Below are 17,762 nucleotides of genomic sequence, written 5' to 3' on the forward strand. Positions count from 1 at the left end.
GTGGACCCAGATTTCTTTCCATCCTCCTCTTTTTGAGATTGTTGGATTATTAAATACAGAATAGAACCCGCCCCAAAAAATATCTGTTTAAATGTTGCTGGAAACACGAAGAGGAGAAACAGTCAAATGGTCAATGGTCACACTGAGATAGAGTAATTAGATACTGGGGCTTTGTGGGGAATGTTTTGCTGTCATTGTTTGGGTATCCATGTTCCCTTAGAGGGAAGGGTCTCTGCAAATCAATCCAAAGTACTTCCAGCATGTTTATCCTACAATGAAAACTTTCTTTTCTGATGGGAGCGGTCTCTTCCAGGATAACAGTGTGTGTTGTAGCCATGGACCTTGTTAAACCAATTTGAGCACCTGTGGGAGATTTCTGCTCAACAAAATCTTAAAGAAGTTAATCAAATATCAATTAAATTAAATACTAGAATCAAAGACAAAAGAGAAGATCTAATGGTACATGGTGCTCACTTTATGTTGGTTTTTATCAAGGTTTAAAAGAATAAAATATTTGAATTTGAGTATTTGATTTTTGTCATACAGTGATGCGAGCAATACTGTTAGGAAAACATAATTTTCACACGACTCTTTTCTGGAAATTCATACCAAAGTCAGACAATGCAACGTTCAGAGACACAGTGAACTGCATCTCAGACTCTACAGCCCTCAGTGGGCATGAAAATGTTAAAGTTCATCACAGTACAATTAGAAAAGGACTGAAAAAAGTGTGGCTTGTTTGGAAGGATTGCAAAAAGAAAAAAGAACTGGGCAGTGTGGCTTAGCTTGCAAAGCTGCATCTAAAAAACATAAAAATTCTAGACCAACGTCCTTAAGACAGACAGGACCAAAATAGAGATGTTTGGTCAGCACTACGTTTGGTGAAAATGCAAAACCACCTCATACCAAATGTCACGGTGGTGGAGAGGTGATGATTTGAGTTTGCTTTGCAACCACTGGACCAGGGCACAAGAAAATTATCCCAAGCACCCCAGCAAATGTGCAACATAATGACTGAAAAAGAAAAGAATCAAGGGGTTTCAATGGCCCTGTCAAAGCCCAGAACTCATGCTGTGATTGGCATGCTGCATGGGACCTTAAGAGAGCTGTGCATAAACAAATACCCACAAACCTCAATGAACTGAAACGGGGTTGTAAAGAATAGATGGCCAAAATTCTGCTGCAATGATGTGAGAGACTGATAAAGTCAAACAGAAACAGTTACTTCAAGTTATTGCTGCTAAAAGTAATTCTACAATCTATTGAATCATGGGGTGTACTTAGTGTTTTACAGCATTGCACGGAGTCCTGTGAAAACTTTCCTTTTCACATGACTGTACATTTGATCTGTATGCTAGTTTAAAGACACACACAACCACTTAGAAAAGTCCAACTCCATTGTAATGTGTGGGCAATTCATACAGTTGTACATTCATTTGTGAAATATCTTTATTTAAAATGAAAGGAGGCCCAAACAAAATATATGCATATACATAGTAATTTACGCACTACTTCTTTCAGTGTTTCTCAAGATTGCATCACTATGTATAAGCCAATAATTCCAGCTATGCTGATGTAAGCTTTAGATATGACACTGTGGCGAAAGCTAATGTCTGTATTAGATTGAGAAGAAAACAAAACAAAACAAAAAACAGTGACATTTTCAGACAGATTGTCTTGGTGGTGTGCAATAAGGCATCAAAGAAGGAATGTATATTGTCACTGCATAATGAACTGCATTGGGCTTCTTCTTCCAAACCTGTTAGCTCGACATGCTATCTTCTGCCAGTGTGCTGACATGATGGCTTTTCCAGTGAGTGAGCAGGACTGCCAATAGTGTCTGGGCTGGAATGGGCTCATGGTGTAGAAACGAGAGTGAGGCTCTGTGCTGCTCTATAAATACCCCTGTCAGGCTAATATCAAATCAGCCCCGCTCACGAAAGGGCTGGCGTGAGTGTTCGGGGTGTTTTTCAAACACGTCTTCAGAGGTCCGGAGGGTCTTGAAAGGTCAGTGTCACGCTCAATAGCACATTCGTATGAGTAGGTTTGTGCAATGATGTTCATTGTGATGGGTGTCGGAGATAAAAAAAAAAAAAAAAATTGTCATTAGAATTAATTATCCATGGGGTTATGGGACAAAGCTGTGAAACTGCGGCTCCCAACCGCTTGTGTCGTTGCCAGATGAACGACTGATTTAGACATTCACCGTACATGTGCTCTTAACATACACTGCTTTCCAAACACTGCCAAAAATGTCTTATTTGATGCCCAACACATCCACAAATTCTAATTCGATTTAGAGCACACGCAGCCTGCTCTTTTTTGTTATTTTACTTGAATTATAGCTTTAAGCCAAGCTGCTCATTTTTCAGTCTTGCAAATTAAATGACAAAATGTCTTCTTTGTCTGTTCCCTCCAGAATGCCACTTTTCTCTACTGATGCCACTATTGACAAGGCATTGCATGTGTGTCTTACACAACTGTTACGAAGCACAAATCAGAATTTATCTTTCTTTTTTTATTATTGTGGTTAAGGTTTGGTTAGATTTCAGCATAAAAGTGACTTGGTTAATTTTAGGAAAAGATTATGGCTTGGGTTAATATAAATAATGTATAAAGAAACCACCACTACTGACATTTTGTTGTCCCACACACACTCACTCAGCCTTGTCTCTCTTTGGGCTTTGTGGTATTTTAACACACCACATTACTTTCTTCTTTTCTCCTAATGGACCAGAATCCTAATTCAGCTTGTTGCCAGATTTTAATCATGTGTCATTTGTGGTGTACGGTGGCTCCACAGTGTTGGTGTTTACATATTGACTTAACAAGCAAAAATTCCCTGGTTTGATTCCAGAAGGAGACACTGCTTTAGTGACCCCTTGTGAATAAGGGAGCAGCTGAAAGTAGCTGCTTCTTCTCCTTTTCATTTTCATGGTACATATGGGGAACTATCCTCAGCACTGCTCTTAATCAGTCCTGTTTGTTAGCCTCATTACGTTCTGATTTGTTTCTAAGTTGTTTTCCAAAAAATGGGTCTCTCGTGGCTCTAGTGTTGGGGAACCCCTGATTTAAAAGGCAAACACACCTGCCTGACGCCACTGCCACAGCTGCTGGTGCCAGTGATGAAGAAGTTTCCAGGGAACGGATGATAATCCTGACACTACATCCTCCTAAGTCAGTGAGGCATGCAGTATAGATATGGATGTGTCGCTGGCAGATTGGGAGGTAGATTTCCCATCTACACCTCCTGTGGTGGCTGGTGCCTCTGGGGAGCTGCTATGTAAATAATGAATGCCTGTGGGTGTGAAACATGCACAGATAACCTTCAAGACAGGCGCGGATCAGTGCCTTCACATTAGCTGATAGGATTAAGGTTAAAATCTACAGAAACCTCTCCATAAGAAAACACAAATCTAGCTCACCGAATAGCAGGTTACATCAGTACGTTGTGTTCAGTGATAAGGAAAGGTGGAGGTAATCATGGGGAACTGGTAATAGTTCAGCAATCTGATGATGGAAATGACAGAGCGCCACAAGTCTGCCTCTCTCCACCTAAAAAAGATTTAGCAGTCTGACAAGTTCTAGAATATTTTTTGAGTTAAATTCAAGCTCAACTTGTTTAACAAAATGCAAAATTCATGAGTCGATGGTTGACAAGTCACTAGTGTATTTACACGACTGCTGAACTTCTCATATAAAATAAATACACAAACTTTAAGTCGACATGCAGTGCACTTCCTTTGTCTTGTCATAAGTTACCGGTCCCAGTGTTCAAATAGATGCTCTGTTAAGAGATGAACATATGTTCCATAAGAAAGGAAAGTACTAAAGGAACAAAACCATTCCCTCTGTTGTCCCATCTGTCTGCAGAAGGACATTGTGCACCCAACAGCGGCCTGTTAACTTCTCTTTCTCACAAGTCAGCTCTTGCTGAGCAGCCAAAGATGTCCCACAATTCCCTCATCTCCATGCTCCCAAATTGCTTCAGGTATAGTGACAATTAGAGGCTTGAGGGACAAACCCTTTAACAATGTCTGGTGCGTATTCCTGAGAAGAAAACCCACAATGGATGACCCTCAAGTCCAAATGAGGAAGCCTTGTTTGGCACTGATGCACACGTATTATGAAAACTAATTTTGTTAGCTGGGGATGGTGAATTTGAACATGTGTCCTTGTTTCTTATTATTTTGCTGTGTGGAAGAACTGTACCTGCTGGAAGAACTCATTAAACCAGAGTAATTAGCATCCACAGCTGTAACACAATGACGCCTATTTATCAAAGATATTGGTACCTGCGTGCTTCATAATGTGTTTTTGTTGGTCTGTCTGTACTTTCCGTCTGTCCCTCTGTTTATTTGACCATCAGTACAACTCTACTTTTAACAACGCAACATATTTTCTTGCATGTTCAGCTGGCATTGCCTGAAGGTCAAGGATGGATGATGTCCATCTGTCTTTGATTCTTTCCCCCTCCAGTGAAACGTTTATGGTCATAGTTGGAATGAGGAAATAGAGGGTGAGTGAAAGAAAGACTGCAGCAGCGATGAAGGGTTTGGGCATCATTGTTAAGCTGTGCTCCAGGCTGGTCTTGAAGGACGGTTAAACCTGAAGTCCAAACCCAGCATGGAGAGAGGGTTGGAAGCTAATCCCTCATCCTCAGGCAGGTGTATCACAAAGGCTAAACATATACATAGAAAGACCGACCAGGGGAGAAAGTTGGGATAATTGAAGTCTGCTAAGAAATGAGCATTTGGACCCTAAGGGGGAGTCAGCTCTGCTTTGTGGTATTACTTCTTAATGTTATCAAGGTAAAAGAGATGGGGGATTCATTCCCAACCTTTTTAACATTGTTTATTGCTACCCTATTTGGGAATTTAAGGGCGTATTGGGGTGGGAGTCCTTACAGCACTAGTGGGTGAACTGTATTTCCTCCATGTTTACATTTTTCTAAAGCTGCTTCAGGCAGAAATGTGGCTACTGGTACGACTTGTTTGCCATCAGTTGCAGTAAAACTGAATCTTAAGATGAAATGAAAAGTTTCCACGAATCCATGTGTTCTGATAAAAAGACACGTTAACAATTCGAGCCTTCACTGACCCAAAGAGAGGGAGGATGGGTGATTATTTCTGTTACACGAGCCCTAATCATTCATGACACTACCTTGTCTCTACAAGGTGTCTTTGTCTTTGACTGTCCTGATTCCCCTCAGCAGCAAAACAGCCAAAGTCAAATTGAATCCAGAAAGGAGGATTTTAAACGGAAAGATAAGGGGGCAGATATGCCTTAATCATCATTTGCTCTTGATTAGAAAATCAATGGCCTTTGATGCCAGAGTGCATGTCTGCCTTTGGAGTTAAGAGTGTGACAATGACAATGTGGACTGGAAAATTGGCCTTTTAAACAGCTACTATCTCTTTGTTGTTTGGAGCCCCATTCTTTAATGCAGTGAAAAGTCTCCTCTATCACATAATGTCTGCCTGTCAAAGAAATTACTTTTTCTTTCGCTCCTGTGTGAAACTTTGTTAAGAAATCCTTTCGAAGCTTAGAAAGCACAGGGAATTTCTTAGTTTGTAGAGCTGACTTTCACAGTATTTCCTTGATTTATGTAACAGATGAGAAATAAAGTTGTCACTCAATTCTCTGTGGCAGTTTTGAGATATGCCAAAGAGAGAAAATCTTTGATGCCTTCCCGGTTTACCTGTCAGAAAGGTTTAAAGGCACTGTGTCCCAAGTTATAGTATTGCTAGGCGGTTGCAGTCAAAAAGCCTTTGCACCTATGAACTGCATAACGGTTTTTGCTCTGTGTTGATATAAAACAGAAATATACAGTACCTAAAGCATTAACTTACTATTGCTGTATTTTTCAATACGCCTTCTGGCATTTAAAGTGGTGAATCTTTGCCTTCGTACCTTCATAGCACCTCGAAAATGAATATTTGTAACTCTAAAACAGCTGGTAAAGAAGTTGAGCAAACCGTCTATCCCATGAATAGAATATTATCTGTATCGTATCTCAGCCTACAGTGAATTTTATGTATATTTCATGCCTTATTTAACTACAACAGTCGAGTTTTCACCTCTTATTAATATGCTGTGAATGATTTTTTTTTAAACTCCTCTTACCAGGTATCTTTCATTCCCTTGTCCTCTCTAGTCTTTGCCTTTGTGCCATGCTGTTGTACTTGCTGTGTTTTTACCAGCTCTGCATATCGATCCTGCTTTATCGCCAGCCGCTCCCTTTGCAATAAGCCTGCAGGAATATGGATGAGGTCTGGTTGGCAGGGGATGCACAGCTGATTAATATGCTCTGCGTGAGGATATGATGAAAATTCACATTTATATGTCTATATGAACACTGTGATGTCTGTGCAAGGAAGGTCTGTGGTGGTGTACGAGGTATGTTAGAGCTTTGCTTCAATCCCAGTTCCTACATGTGGATGCTTAGGAAAAACCCCTTGCCATCATATTTAGCTTTTTAATGTACAGGGCTAATATTGTGAGTGGGCTTTATTTTTTATTACCAAAACCATAGCTGTCAAATGGCTGCTGGCATTGGTGCTAAACAAAACACCTTATGACAACAAAAGTAACCTGTGAGTGAATATGAGGTTAAAGAAAGTGCAAAAACAAAACTCTCTCTTATGATTTACGCCACAGCCATCCGTGCTGCTTCCTAATGACTTTGTTGCACTTTCACATCTTCGCTCGTGGCACCCTGAAGTAGCCAGTGTGTCACAACCAGCAGTTTTTACATAAAGTGTCAACGATATGACGATATGAGTATGGGTATTTCTGAGAAATCTCGAAATACTAGATGCATTATCTTATAGTTTGCCCCTGACGATCATGTACACCGTGCACTAGTGTACACAATATATTGATTGCAGTTCAAACAGAGAGCTGACAGCTTCTAATCGGTGTAAAGGTATTAGCCTTTGCTATCTGTAAATGGAAATGTCAGTATTCAGCCCCTGATCCGTTCTTCCCAGACCTAAGGTAATCTCTGGAAGATGTACAAACCAAGATGTATGACAGCAGTTTACTAAAAAGTAAACTGCTGTCAATTTAAAATGTGGATGCCATACCATTTAGACTTGAAAGACCTGAAAATAAAGTGAGAATTGTTAATAAATAAATAATGAACTAATAAATATATTAATAAGATACACTGCAAAAAATCCCAAATGTGATTTTCTAATAGTTGCAGTTAAGCTTTGTTTAAGCAAATTTGCAGAGTTTAGTTAGTTGTTGTTTTTTCTTTTTCAATTTGACGTCAGTTTAACAGCTTGTGTTTATTGTAATGAGTGCCTTAGTCAGTTGAAGGTATGTGTCACTGTGGGAAGAGTGCAGTAAAGGTGTTTGGTAAAATTAAAAGTCATTAAGTATTTGTAACCAAAGCTAGAACAGCAATTACTTAATCTCTAACAGTTTGAAGCATTTATAGGTGTATTCTCGATTTTTATGCTGCAGTAGTGACTTCTGCTATCTTACTAAGTGTTGCAATCTCGGGGAGATAAACAGAGTAAAGTTTAAAATGTGAAATTCCCTCTTTCTTTGTTGTTGGCAATACTTCATGAATATTATTGAGGGAGGCATGTTGCCATCTGCATCCTCTCCAGGCCATAATTGGGTGTAAGGCGCAGCACTGTGACAACGCTGCAAAGGGAATTGATCAGTCACCATGCAGTTAAGAAAATAAGACAATCTACCTGTAACTGGGATAAAAGTACATTTGAGTTTAGTAAGCAAAAATGCCCAATATTTTCTTGCGCTATTTTTTTAATGTATAGATGGATTTTCTGCATGTGATATCAACAAGAGCAAAAATTTAAGATGTCACCTTGAAATTTTGAGTTGTACTCTTTACCCTGATTTGCTTAATTTTATACACCCATTTCCTTGTAATAACAATTTCAAGCTAAAAAGAAAGAATCTCAAGCCAAACAGTAATGTGCTCTCATCATAGCTGTATTAAAAAAAAAAAAAAAAGATAGGCGGGAGAACATGGATAAAGCTGATATTTGTCAGAGCAGTGCAGGTAACTGCTTTTGCAGTTTTGCCCTTGACTTGCTTCAGTTGGTTTTGCACTGAATAAAAGCCTCATTTTAAGAGAATTACGTAGCCATAACAACCATCTCAGGTACAGCGTATTGTGTCAGGCACAGTTGTTGAAAGTGAAGTAGAGGCTTATTCTCCCTGGGGAATGGCCGCATCAATCAGACAGTAGTGATATGTCTTTCATTTTTACCTTTAATAGGCCTGTTTCCTGTTATGCCTTCCTGATCAGATTAGTGATTGAACACATAAGAAGAGTGGATCACCTCCAAGTAAGCCACTCAAGTACCTCCAGTGATGAAAGTTACCTTAAAGCCTGCTCTACCGTAAAAGAACAGGTTTTAACAGAATGTGACTTTTACAGAAGTGACTTTATTTGACACTTTCATTTTTAATGTTTTAATTTTGGGCTTTATTCCCTTGTTTTAGTCATTGTATTCCCTGAGTCCAAAAAGTTTTAGAGTAAACATGTTAACATATTAAGCATGCATTGGTTATACTTAATATGCATATATATATATTCTTTATTTGTGATGTGAAGTTATTCATGTAGATACATTTTTTCCTTAGTCTATCTTCATTTACTTTTTGTTTTTCGAGAGGATACGTTGTAGCTCTCTACTCTTATCCATCCAGCACTCTGTGCTCACAGCATGGCTACGTGTTCCACTGAAGCAACCCTGCTGTGTGACGGTAATGATTGCAGGTGTGTATGGAAACCACTTGTTAGCTTAACAAGATGCAAGTTACAGACAAACAAACATTATGTTTTTATTCTGAGTGAGGAGTCTGTCACACCCTCCCAGAGTGTGATTGTTCAAATCCCACCTGCACTGACGTTTCACCTCAGTGACACGTTGCCATTCAGACGTTGCCTCGTACACATACGTAAATTCCATATGGGCCAGTGTTTGTTTTGTTTTTGATATCTGATTTCGGGTTTGACTTTTTCCAATTTATGGTGCATATTGCATTATTCAGTGTAAAATATTTTCCTTGAAATGGCTAGGAAACACAAATATTAGGTATATACATTGCTCACAGAATTTAGCACTGGCCCCCTGGTAGATAGATAGATAGCTAGGTTGCACTTTAACTGGGTTGTGTTTAAACAAGAATTCCTGCATTAAGGCCACCATCTCGGATTCCACAGCTGAATATAAATAGCGGATGCATTATGTGCTCTGTGTGTTACTGAGCCCTTCTTGGCACTACTGTTTAATATGAGTACTTCTGTGACCAGAGATAAGGCCGTTATGGCCATGACAAGGCCTTGTCTTGCTCTGCCATGATGCTTCTATTGCTCCTAGTGGCGGTTTGCTCCCAGGGCCAAAAACAATATGCTGTAAATTGAGCTACGGACTCTTCAGGTTGATGTGCTGCCTGCAAACGTGATGTGATTGGGTATCGATTCACACCACAACGCTAAAATTGCCTGCCTCATGGCCCCAGACACCAATAGTGACAGCTTCAGTACAGGACAGGAAGAATGCCATGGCATGGGTCTGTGTCTGGGCGAAGATACCTTCTCTCTGCTCTCTGATCCACGCCCTCTTCTCCTCCCTCAAGAGGAAAGGATTAGAGATTAAAAGGACAGAGCTCCCCTACTGTGTTGCATGAACATATCACAGCTAGATATACGGCAATTTAACATGCCTCAGAAGCAATTTTTGTTGGCATTTTGCAATCCCTTTATATAAAAGAAAAAAAACATGTAAACATCTTCCTTTCATTAAAATGCCAGTGATATTTGCACATGAGCAGTTTTTTAATCTGTTCAAGTTTTAACATTTGCAACGCTGAACAAAGATGGGGTAGTTTTCTGCTGGCTTTTCATTCCAAAGTAGTGACACAGCACTGTCAATCTGCATTCAGCATGATTAAAACATGCCTCGGATCCTGTTGGAAGATGAATAATGCAAGAGAAATTGCTTGTGTAATGAATAAATGGCAAATAATCCTACTACAATTAACTCTTCTACATACAGTATGCAAACCAGTCATGCTCCATCTACTAGGACAAGGTGTCCAGCTAAGGAAAATCCACAGTAGCCTTGTACACTTGAATAAATATTGTTGAAGGTTTAGATGAGTTGAACATGTCTATGCTGTCAGCTTTAATGGAGGCATTGTAGTTTCAGTTTTTTGAGGTACTGACGATGAATTGGAAACTAGAGTCCAAATATTTGAATTATTTGAATGTATTTTTTGGTTGCTGTTTTCACTGCAGTTCACTAAACAGTTATCCAGCAGTTATCCTAATGTACTTACAGAAGAGACATTATAGGTGGGTGGCGTGCATCCCCTTATAATAACATTTCTGGACTAAACCTTGGCAATCACTGGGATCTTTTTTCATGGACTGTCTCTCCTTAGTTGGCAGTTAGCACTAAGAGATTCCTGTGGTAGATTTCTTAAATCACAGTGATACTCATTTTGTTTATATCTTTGCATGTATTATAATAAAATCTGATATCACCTACAAACTGTCAAAGCAAGAAAATGCTTAAGGATGAAACCCTGTGAAAAAGCTGCAGAGGACACAACAGCTTCAACCAGCTGCAAGCTGTTTAGATAGACTCACTTATGATAATATCTACACTGAACACAGTCATTAAACTCCTGGATTGAATTGGAATTGCTTCTTTTCCAAATGAGACTTTATCTCAGCGGAGTTAAAAAAAAAAAATGCTGAAAATCCAGTATTTTGTGTCATCCTTTGCACAAACACTAAATATTACAAATTTAAAAAATGAGAAGAGTATCACTTTAATTATTTAAGATATTGAATTTGTAAACATATTGCACTGTAAATGCTTTTAAATTTCAGTTGTGCAATGCAAAACACTGAGTCTCTCCACCTACACCCTACTCCTTTGGTATAGTAGGTGTTGATGTCAAAAGCTGAGGCAGTTTTCTTTACACACAGCAGAACAAAGCGTGATTTAGGGAAGTGGGAGGGCAGCTGTGGTTGATATATGTGTGTTTGGCTTCATAGGTGAGACGGATGATGAATGGATGAAGTCCACAGCCACCATAATGGTACCCTTGTGAGGGAAAAGAGGAAGGGTGTACTTGAGAGAATAAAAGTCAGCCTCTTTCAATCAGGACTACCTAAAAGTAAAATTCTTGACAATATATCCTTGTTGTGCTTTCATGATAAGCCTTATGCTTGGGGATGGGGGAGTAGGAGTATGAGAACTTAGGGGTGTCGGGTGTCGAGGGGGGGCATCAAATAAGGTGTAAGTAAGGGATTTTTCTATTGAAGAACTGAAGGAATAAAAATCTGTTTACCTGGCCACAGCTGCCTTAAATAAAGTAGGCTGCCTTGGGTGAAAGTCACTAAGGAGTTTGGTTATATTCCACAACAAGATACTGTTAATGGAGGAGCCTTTGAAACACAGAAACATGGGTATTCAAAAATGTTATTATCTCGCACATTTCCACCAGTGACATGCACACAGTACAGGGAGTGCAGAATTATTAGGCAAGTTGTATTTTTGAGGAATAATTTTATTATTGAACAACAACCATGTTCTCAATGAACCCAAAAAACTCATTAATATCAAAGCTGAATGTTTTTGGAAGTAGTTTTTAGTTTGTTTTTAGTTTTAGCTATTTTAGGGGGATATTTGTGTGTGCAGGTGACTATTACTGTGCATAATTATTAGGCAACTTAACAAAAAACAAATATATACCAATTTCAATTATTTATTTTTACCAGTGAAACCAATATAACATCTCCAAATTCACAAATATAAATTTCTGACATTCAAAAACAAAACAAAAACAAATCAGCGACCAATATAGCCACCTTTCTTTGCAAGGACACTCAAAAGCCTGCCATCCATGGATTCTGTCAGTGTTTTGATCTGTTCACCATCAACATTGCGTGCAGCAGCAACCACAGCCTCCCAGACACTGTTCAGAGAGGTGTACTGTTTTCCCTCCTTGTAAATCTCACATTTGATGATGGACCACAGGTTCTCAATGGGGTTCAGATCAGGTGAACAAGGAGGCCATGTCATTAGTTTTTCTTCTTTTATACCCTTTCTTGCCAGCCACGCTGTGGAGTACTTGGACGCGTGTGATGGAGCATTGTCCTGCATGAAAATCATGTTTTTCTTGAAGGATGCAGACTTCTTCCTGTACCACTGCTTGAAGAAGGTGTCTTCCAGAAACTGGCAGTAGGACTGGGAGTTGAGCTTGACTCCATCCTCAACCCGAAAAGGCCCCACAAGCTCATCTTTGATGATACCAGCCCAAACCAGTACTCCACCTCCACCTTGCTGGCGTCTGAGTCGGACTGGAGCTCTCTGCCCTTTACCAATCCAGCCACGGGCCCATCCATCTGGCCCATCAAGACTCACTCTCATTTCATCAGTCCATAAAACCTTAGAAAAACCAGTCTTGAGATATTTCTTGGCCCAGTCTTGACGTTTCAGCTTGTGTATCTTGTTCAGTGGTGGTCGTCTTTCAGCCTTTCTTACCTTGGCCATGTCTCTGAGTATTGCACACCTTGTGCTTTTGGGCACTCCAGTGATGTTGCAGCTCTGAAATATGGCCAAACTGGTGGCAAGTGGCATCTTGGCAGCTGCACGCTTGACTTTTCTCAGTTCATGGGCAGTTATTTTGCGCCTTGGTTTTTCCACACGCTTCTTGCGACCCTGTTGACTATTTTGAATGAAACGCTTGATTGTTCGATGATCACGCTTCAGAAGCTTTGCAATTTTGAGACTGCTGCATCCCTCTGCAAGATATCTCACTATTTTTGACTTTTCTGAGCCTGTCAAGTCCTTCTTTTGACCCATTTTGCCAAAGGAAAGGACGTTGCCTAATAATTATGCACACCTGATATAGGGTGTTGATGTCATTAGACCACACCCCTTCTCATTACAGAGATGCACATCACCTAATATGCTTAATTGGTAGTAGGCTTTCGAGCCTATACAGCTTGGAGTAAGACAACATGCATGAAGAGGATGATGTGGACAAAATACTCATTTGCCTAATAATTCTGCACTCCCTGTACTCTATGGGTATACTGTCTTCCTACAGCCATTTTCATATTAAAAAAGAAACATTACCCTGTGGTTGAGTATGACAGAATATACGTATGTGAGTGTATCGTGGCATTTGTGTGTGTGTATGTTTTCCAGCCTCTTTGTCTGTCTGTGTGTTTGCAGTTGTCCTGTCAGGTCATTTGTTGCTGGAGCTATTAATTCCCCCCAGTCCTCTGCCCCTGTTGTGCACTCATTTGCTGATATACTTGGTCTGTCATTAGTCTATATGCCTACTCTGCATGTTGGAGAGAAATATTGACATTGTCAAAGCACCGCTCATTGCTTCTGAACATAAGCCGTGCTTTTACATATCAGGTGTCAAACATAAAGGGTAAATTCATCAACACATTCACTTCAGTGATGTGGCAATTGTACTCCCCTTGGACACTGATTGGGAGAAGAGGCACTTAGAGGGAGAGAACGGAATGAGCAGCAAGAGACTGGAGCTGACCCAGCCATTTTGATGCATATGTTGCACAGAAATATTGACCAGCTCTTTAGTCTGTGACTCCCTCAGGACTAGGTAATTGTCTGTCTGTGTTTCTATTGTTTAAACTAACTGCATTTTGGCAGTCTTCCTCCTCAAATCAAGATGGAAACCTTTGCAGAACAATGATGTAAGACAATGTGCACGCACTGATCATTGGAGGGAGCTTCAAAAATAATTGTATTTTGTTGTCATACAATCTAAAAACCTATACTATAGTGCTATTAAATATCAAATTTATCTTAACATCCTGCAACCTAAACAAACCTTCAGATGTATTTAGAAATAGAACGTTTTTGGATTCCTCATAAGAAAAAGTAAAATTGAAGCAGATGCTGAATACATTTTTATAATCATCATGATACATTGTTCCCCCTGTGATGTATTATCACAAAATATTGTGTATTATCACAAGCAATTAGTTTTAAATGAGATATTCTTTGTTTTCTTGCTAAATATGATTCTGTCTTCATCAGCCTTTTATTGTTCTTTATAGGAAGAAAACATCTCTCTCTACTTATTTCTGTAAGACTATACATTGTGTGACATGTAAACAATTGTTCTGCTAATGATGCAGTGTTAATGTTAATTATTGACTATTTTATTTATATAAATAGCACGCTGACAACATCCTAAACCAAGCAAAGATCACCAAGCGAGTGGATGAACATTTACATATAGACATTGGAAAAACAGTTAACAAAATTACTGCCCACTTGGCAGAGTAACACAAGAACTGACTACAAAATGAAAGCAGAATGTGTTGTGAACAATAAAACAAAAGGCTGGACTCATAACATGCGAGTTTTTACTCACAGATGTAAATTTTCACATCAACTAATGAAAAATAGAGGGATAAAAAAATAAGTCACCCTTTTATTTTTCATTACCAATTACCAAGGGCAGGTCTTTTACTAAAAATTCATCTATGCAAAAATGCCAAATCTTTTTGTTTGTGTTGGGTTTTAATGTATATGCATGCCGTGGGCTTGGATGGGACTCGTGTTTTTCTTTTCTTTCTATATTGGTATTAAAACCTGTTCTGAAAGCAGACATTTTCAATTTGTAGATGCAAAATATTGCAACGCTGATCTTTTGATGACTTGCATCTAATTTGGAATTAGCATATCCCAGTGAAGTGTACTGTAATTTGTCTTTGATGATTGGTTCGTCTGTAATAGATGGGGGATTGCCTGAGCTCCCTACTGCCCTGTATCTCTCTCTCGCCTTCCCTCTGCTGGAGAGGCACACAGAATCTTTGAAATGTGATTTGACCATCAGAGCAGTGAGAAAGCACTAATATTTTACTGACCTGAAATGAAAGGGATTAGGTGCAAAAACCTTTTGCAAAAGGCTATCTCGATTTACAGGTGATGTTTTGTTTGTTTCTTTTTTTTTCATCCTTTAAAAAGAAGAGACTTGGATATAATCAAAAGATGTGTTCTAAAGCATAAAGCTTTGGGCTTTGAAGCTTTTCAAATGTTTTGCTGGGGGAGGCGAGGCGCTGGAACAGCATGTCTGCATTCAGAGTATCCATGAATCCCTGTCATCAGCTTCCTTCCATCTCCCTTTTCCTCACTTTTGCAAAATCTGGCTTTCACCACAGAGCAGATACAAATGCTAGATAATGAACGAGATGGCAGGGACTTTGGAAATGGGACTGTTTCAATTTCACAGCCAAGAGCAACATAGATTGCTTTTGTTTTATTGTGGGTATACGTGGCAAAAGAACTTTGCAATTATTTGCACAATTAGTTGTAATTATGGTATAAGCATTTATCTTGTGCACCCAAGAAATTCCAGTGTGTATTCTGCAGGGTAGGATAGGAAGAATTAGTATAGATTCTTTTCTCCAGAAACTGCTGGTTGTTTGGTTGACGGCAATTAGCAGCTAATACCTGTGGGATCTCCTGTCTGCTCAAACCTGTGCTGTTTTCTGTTCCACAATGATCAGACAATTACTTATGGGCTGAGAACACTTGCAGGACTACGGTTTACACTAGGCATTGTCACAGTGGTAGACTACACTGTACAGCAGTTATTGTTGTTTTCTGGTTGAGTGTTCCCCTGCCTTCGTGACACACAGATTATGATGAGGTTACATTTGCTCTGCATGCTTTATCTTAGGTAGTGGAACTAATCACACACAGATGCAAACGCTTCCGAAGTGTCTCCCCAGCCCTTGGGCTTTCTTTCCTGTATTTCATTGCACTGCCGAAGGATCTCAAAAGACATTTATTTGTGAGTTTGTGCATGGTCTTCCTGAAGTGCTAGACACTAATAAAACCTAGTTTTGTTTTGAAAGGTATTTTCGTTCTTGTTTCAGTGCTGATACGCTGCCTCGGGGCTTAATGTGTACGGAGTGTTGTCTTACATCTAATGTTGTTTGGTTTTCATGCTCTGGCTCGGTTGAGGACCTGGAAACATGTTTCTCTTTTGTAGAACCATTTATATTGTGCCTTTTTGCCTACTAAGGGTGACATCTGTTCCCTTGAATGCTCCTTTAGATTTTGTTATTTGAGATTAAGTTTTAATTAAGAAAATGAGTCATCGGCCAGTTGCAGTAAAGATGAGATGATGTTTTAGTGGGTGTTATATTGGACTCCATTCTAAAATTGGCAGTTTTTGTTGCTGGCATTTTTCTGTGCATGGACAATATCTTTCTTTCGCAATGTCAGGATCTGCATTGTTTTTGTTTCCTCTAATGAATTACAAAGGCTACATGTTAAAATGCTCTGCTGCTGACCCCATGGTAGTGCGGGGATCACGTAAACAGCATCGAGAGAGGAAAAGTGTAGAAATACTTTTAGAGACTGAAGATTTTGTTCAAGCACAACATGTTGAAAAACCCCAGAGTCGCATATTTGAATAATATTTGAAAGAATATGTTTTATTTGGTCTATTTTCTATCCACTTCACACAAACAATATCAAATAAATAAATGTGAACCATTTTATGCATAACAAAATGTGCAGACTTAAATAGATGAATAGTCTCTGCTTCCACTGCACAGCCATTTGTGTAGTTTTTCTTTATTTGGCAAAGAGTAATGCCTTTGTTGTCTTCAGTGTGCGGGAGCCTCACAGACTGTTTTCTAAGCCGGTATAGGAATCTTTCTCTGTTTTTTTTTTTTTTTTTTTTTTGGGTTGAGCAAAAAATCAAACACACTCTTTGTCTTACTAGTGTCTACACTGTGGTAGAATTTGCTTTGTGTGTTACCGTAGGAGATGGGGCAGCCGTGAAAGCATGAAACATAGAGCATGAGTGATGCTGGCGGTGCACTGGCGCTTTGCTTAGTCTACCTAATTTTGCTGAGAGGTTTTGAAACAAGCAAACCCTTAATTTACGGTCTCGACACGGTTATAGGATGATAAAAAGATGCCTTCAATTGTTTTAAAGGGCTGGAATAAGTGTGTCTGCGATTCACTAAACTCTGAAATTGCCCTCCACCACTTAAGGAAACTGAGCACTTCTGGTTTGTACATTGCTGTGAATCAGTGCTTACTACAGCATTGTGTCACATTAATATTTGAGTGCAACATATTGTCAAATAGATGTAGGGCTTAAACAGCACTTACAGTGAAGTGTACTTACTTCAACTCCTTGTTTATTTCTTCCAGAGACATCCATGCAGACGCCATAATGGTTTCCGTGTTTAAATTGAACTTGACCTCTGACCCCTGACCTCCTGCATAAGCTTGGTAATCATTTCACTTTTTTTTTGGTGCATTATGATTGATTTTAACCTTTTGCCATTATGTATCATGAACATTGCCATTATTTCTCACTGTCTTGTTTTGTTCAACTTGCTTCTGTCTACTTGCCTTATTTTGCTTCCATCTGGTTAACTGTTATAATTGTTTCAATTTGTAAAATTATAACTGTTCCGTTACCCTGATTTATTTGTGTCCCATTTATTTCACACTTGTCTCTCTCTGTAGTTTGTTATTTCCACTGTCCTTGAGCCATTAGTGTGGGACAAATAAATTGTCAGTTGTGTTTGCTAATATCTTTAATTTCTTTCTTATATTCTGTCATTTCATTTCATCATCTTTATATGATGAACCATCCAACCATGTTTTCATTGATTTCTTTAATCTATTACCAAGGATTACAACTCCCTATTTCACACATTGTGTACCGCAGTAAGTCTC

At 39.2% G+C, this 17,762-nt stretch overlaps 1 protein-coding gene across 12 annotated transcripts in view; it reads left to right on the top strand.

Moving 5' to 3' along the window:
• Nucleotides 1-17,762, top strand: part of camta1a (calmodulin binding transcription activator 1a) — a 277,539-nt gene that overhangs the window by 29,636 nt on the left and 230,141 nt on the right. The window contains exon 1 of one of the 12 annotated variants that reach the window (XM_040007843.1): nucleotides 12,989-17,309. The exons of the other annotated variants lie outside the window; for them this stretch is intronic. The gene's annotated coding sequence lies outside the window, so the exon portion shown is untranslated. Of the gene's footprint in view, nucleotides 1-12,988; nucleotides 17,310-17,762 lie in introns of those variants that run through there. 12 annotated transcript variants of the gene reach the window in all.

The sequence above is a fragment of the Simochromis diagramma genome, unplaced genomic scaffold, assembly GCF_900408965.1.
Source record: "Simochromis diagramma unplaced genomic scaffold, fSimDia1.1 OVJJ01000545.1, whole genome shotgun sequence".
NCBI lineage: Eukaryota > Metazoa > Chordata > Actinopteri > Cichliformes > Cichlidae > Simochromis > Simochromis diagramma.